We start from the raw sequence: 4,847 nt of genomic DNA, 5'->3' as shown, positions 1-4,847 counted from the left end.
TGTGTGTGTGTGTGTGTGTGTGTGTGTGTGTGTGTGTGTGTGTTTTATGCTTGTATAAATAGGTTTTGGTCTTTGTGAAACACTTTTAAAGTGCTATATGAAAATGAAATCAAAAAGTTTCTCACAGATCACATTTATTTGATTTTATTATGTATAAGTAGTTTGTTATAAACATTTGAGTCATAATTGGCAATTATTTACTTAAATATAGACATCATCATCTCTTTGACCTATGACTAATGATCACTCTGTGTCTAAAATCTGTTCCTCACAATTATTACCATTATTAGGCTATTATTGTTGTTGTTGTTTTTGTTGTTGTCATATTAAGCCAGAGTTCCTTAATCTCCATGAGGCAACACATGGTTTGTTAACAGGAAAATATTTCTAAAAGGAATGCTGCATTTAGGGTAGCCTAAATTAATCTAGGTGTTTTTATCCACATGCTATTCATTAAAATATGATGCTTAGTGATGAAACTATTTTATTTTGAAAAACAGAAAATGGTTCACACCAAAATGTTTAGTGACACATTCTATTGACATATCTATTGATATTAAAGCGATATCTTTTAACAGTTATTAATTTGGATCACAAAATGAAGTGATGAAATGTATTAATTTTGCAAGTGTGAATTAAGGTATACTGTATTTCTTATGAGTTTTGAATGCATCTTTTTTGACAGAACTGTTATACACAACTTTACGGACACAAAAAGTGATGTTGTCCTTCAAAGTCAAGTGTTTTTGGAAGAAAACATGCAGACTTTTGACCAAACAAAGTTCTGCAGATGGATTGGAGAAAAACTTTTCAATAATATCGCCTACCTATTTTGTTGATGTAGCCTATATGTTGGTTAAATTAATAAATGTGATTAGATCGGATCTTGTGAACTAAGGTTAACTGGATAGATAACTGCCAGTTATGTAGTCTATTGATAGTACAAATGGAAAAACAAAAGCTCTACTTCCTACCATTTGAGTATCAACAACAGAATTACCTTGCAAGGATCAGAAGTGTTAGCATTAGAATACCACAATTTAACAAAGACATACACCTGAGGGACATTGTGTGAAAAACACTTTGTTTCAAAAACCAGTTCTTCAGAGGTGCCTTCTTTGTCTTCGAGGTGTTGAAATAACTTATTAGGCAATATATTTAAATGGGTGAATAAGTCTGAAAAACAAACACATCTAAACAAACTATTCAAACCAGTAAAACTAATATAATGTAAGGGAATGGCTTTGATTGCAAAACATAATAAGTCAAAGAAGATGGGTGTGGGACGGGGTGGAACTTGGTAGCCTGTACAGGGCCCTCATGTAAGGGGCCCACAAAGATATTAGGGTGAAGGTGTGTAGTGAAGCCAAAGGTGTGTGAGGGGCCATACAGAATGCCTATGTAGGCCTACAGGGTCAATAATTTTGTGCTATACTCCTGCAAAGAACGAATCACAAAGTGGAAACAAATGTCATGGTGGGAAAATTAATTGAAAACAAAACTAAGTAAATAAAAATCTAAACTAATACTGTGAACTAGTTTAAAAGCTTACTTCTAAGTTGACTGAACTGCCTTGGCAAGTCACGTCAAAAATGATATTTGGAAAATATAACGTTAATTCACTTAATATGAGTAGGAAAGCAAAAGTCGTTGACACCGTTTGATTAATATTTCCACAATGTTACAGTGATAAATAGATAACAATAAGTGAATGGCACGTGAAGGACCTCGAGCGGGACGCACCGACAATCGTCAGGCTTGATTTTTAGCACCATGGTCAGCGACACAGTTGCTAGGTAGCTTCCTTTGTTTGTATCAGCGAGTTGTGGAGGAAGAGCTGCACCGAAACCTTAACCTGACCTAAAACGTGTACGAAATATACCTCGCAGCATTGTCAGTCACAACTAGTTAAGAGTTAAAAAATAATGTGCCGACTGAGCATGTACGCCCTACAGTAGTACACCAAACGTCACGTTGGTACCAGACTGAGAATGTAAACTTCAGTACTTCATTCAGGTTCCCCCCTCTCACAGAGCGAATGGTTCAGCCCATGGACTCGCTCCAGCAATCATTGCATACAAGAGGAGGACTACAAGATACAGATTTTTTTGTGTGTGTCAACCAGCGTCAATTCTCAGTAGTAACGCAGTTACACAACATAAACACTGTTACATTCTTAAAAATACTCTCGGGTCTGGACTTTCTTTAAAGAGACCCCCGTGTCTCAGTTAACGGCGGCTTTGTCGGTCGGATGAGACCAGCAAAAGAGCTGCACTGACAGTGCCTGGAATAAATAAGGTAACGTTAACGTGCTACTGCGCTTTTGCCTCTCCATCCCTTCCAAGGTAACGTTAGTGCAGCTAAGCTAACTGAGTAGTCCAGGGTCATTATGTTTCCTATGAATCGTTAGACGGCATCTCATTCTGGAATTTGGTCTTTCATTTTGAAGCCACATTAAATTATAGGACAGTTAAACATTAACGCTGCTGTAACGCCACATTTGATAGTAGCAAGTTAACTGGATAGCCACAAAGCCAGATTGTTTCCTTGTGTGATCCATCCACCTGACCTATACAAGTGGCTAGCCACTAACGTTAGCTACCGCTTGCTAGCAACTTATTCATAGCAATACAACACCTGCATAGGCTTTGTGACATTTAATTTGTGAGCGTCACCATTTTCCTGAAAAAATATAATATCTATGCGAGGTTTAAGAAATCCATCTTGCGCTAATTCTGAAATACAGTCAAGACCTGTCAAAGGAGATGGCCTACTATCCTTTCAGTTATCTGGAAGATACCATATCGACTGCTATGCTGTGACAAGCATAGGTCCCCTCGCTACTCTTAGTAGCATAGCTTCTTAGCTCAGGCTAGCTTTGCATGTAGGCTAACCTAGAAATCTGTCCTGGCATGCAAGACTATTAGTGACGTTTAGCTGAGGATGCTTAGAGCCTGGCTAAATACAGGAGGGACGTGTTGTTAAAGAGACATTTTATGTATTCTTGTTTGTGTATATATAGTTCAGTGTGCTACTTAGAGACCACATGCTGAAAGATCACCCTGGAATGACCATTCCTAAAAGAGCAGATGGATTACGTAATAATAACAGCATAACATATGAGTTCTGGATGGATATCCTGCCATCTGGACTCAGTCCAGAGATAAGGCTCATAAGAAGGATATGATATGTTGAATCCTTTATTTTAGGCTACAGATGGCATCTGGAAGTTTTTGGATTAATACAGAATATTCATTGCAGCATTGTACCTACAATATTCTGAAGCATTAGGCTTGGTTGCTATCTGATACAGGTTTACATTTTTACGTATTGCTCATGGTGGCAGCCTTTTTTAGAACTGTAGACTGACACCATATCTGGTAATAATCATAAAAAAGGTCTGAATTTAGAGCAGTGTTTACAGTGTACAGTGTAACAGTTAAACCTGTATTCATATGTGGTGATGACACACATGCATACATGTAAAGCTTACTTTTTTACAATGCTGCAGTGCTTTTGAACAAACAGGCTATGTGCACATTGTTACAACCATAACTTATTTGCTCCACTTTGTCTTACAGAAAATAAGGTCAGGGAAGATTGTAGTTTATAAAGGTTTAAGAGCATTTTCAAAGTCACTGTCTTGAGTTTTATATTTAACGAATTTGCCTGCATCATAGTAGATTCTCTCTGGTAAAGTTAGGCTTAGCATTCAGCTGTTTGTTGGTGTATTTCAATACCCCGTGAGCTGCCGGCTCCCACACTTGTTCCTACTCATATCTGGAAGAAGGCACGAAGCCAGAGTTGGGTCACTGGTTCGCGCTAATTTTAGATCCACTGGCAATTCTAAACCAACTACTTTCCTGTGAGAGTAGTCCGCAAACTCAGCTATCATTTTTCATGGGAGGACAATGTGGTGGTAAATAGATAATGATATAAATAGTTTTTACAAAAGGGATCTTGCAAGCATACTGTATTTTTTTATACCTTGAAGATGTCCAGTGAAAATAATTTATACTATTTATATGAAAACAGGAACACTTTGTACTTGAAAATTCTTTTGTTTTCATTTGCTTTTTAGTCAAGGAAGTGTAATAGTACATGTCTCCATTCTTAGCCAGTGTCTCAGCCCTTCTGAATGGTTCTACGTACCCTAAGGTCCCTGCACTGCTGTTATGGCAAGACCGGGGCATACTGCATGTAGAGAAAGAACTTGTGTCTGCAAATTCTGCTGACATAAGGCTAAGTGGTGCTTCCCCAAGCAGCTCTATTGATTTTGTATTTAACGACTGCTTTCAAGCTGCAGCTTCATGTAAGGCAAGGAGAACATAAAACAAACCCTCCAGGGAAATACCACTGGTTTTTCAAGGGACTTGTGTAATAGGTGTGACATTACTTGTCATGAATAAAAAGTCTACGGCTTTAGTTCAGCTTTTTCTTTGGCACACTTTTTGTGAATCTTTTTGTTGTGTCCTTTTGAATTTGCTTTTGATATAAAAGGGAGTACCAGATTTTTTTGAAGTGTTATTGCTTTATTATAGAAGGATAACATCAGCGGGAAGATGTTTCTACTGGCATGTTAGGCCTTTACTAGATAGGACAGCGTTTAGACGTAAAAAGGGAGAGAGAGGGTAAAGGACATGCAGCAAAGGGCCGCAGGTCGGAATTGAACCTGTGACCGCGTAAAGGACTAAACCTCTGTATATAGATGCACATTCTACTAGGTAAGCTACCCAGGTACCTTATTGGTAGTTTTGAACTATAACTACTATCTGATATTGTTGTTTGTTTGTGATGAGCCTAAATGCTGCAGACAAATACACACACACACACACACACACACACAC

General features: G+C 37.9%; 1 protein-coding gene across 6 annotated transcripts in view; it reads left to right on the top strand.

Annotated features, from left to right (window-relative positions):
- The first annotated feature begins 2,036 nt into the window (after positions 1 to 2,036).
- The window catches only part of ttll7 (tubulin tyrosine ligase-like family, member 7), a 68,099-nt gene continuing 65,288 nt past the window's right edge, over positions 2,037 to 4,847 (top strand). For all 6 annotated transcript variants that reach the window (XM_032525847.1, XM_032525851.1, XM_032525850.1 and 3 more), the window contains exon 1: positions 2,037 to 2,298. The gene's annotated coding sequence lies outside the window, so the exon portion shown is untranslated. The remainder of the gene's footprint in view (positions 2,299 to 4,847) is intronic.

The sequence above is a fragment of the Etheostoma spectabile genome, chromosome 9 (assembly GCF_008692095.1).
Source record: "Etheostoma spectabile isolate EspeVRDwgs_2016 chromosome 9, UIUC_Espe_1.0, whole genome shotgun sequence".
In the NCBI taxonomy this organism is placed as follows: Eukaryota; Metazoa; Chordata; class Actinopteri; order Perciformes; family Percidae; genus Etheostoma; species Etheostoma spectabile.
This window is presented reverse-complemented; position numbering and strand designations above follow the sequence as displayed.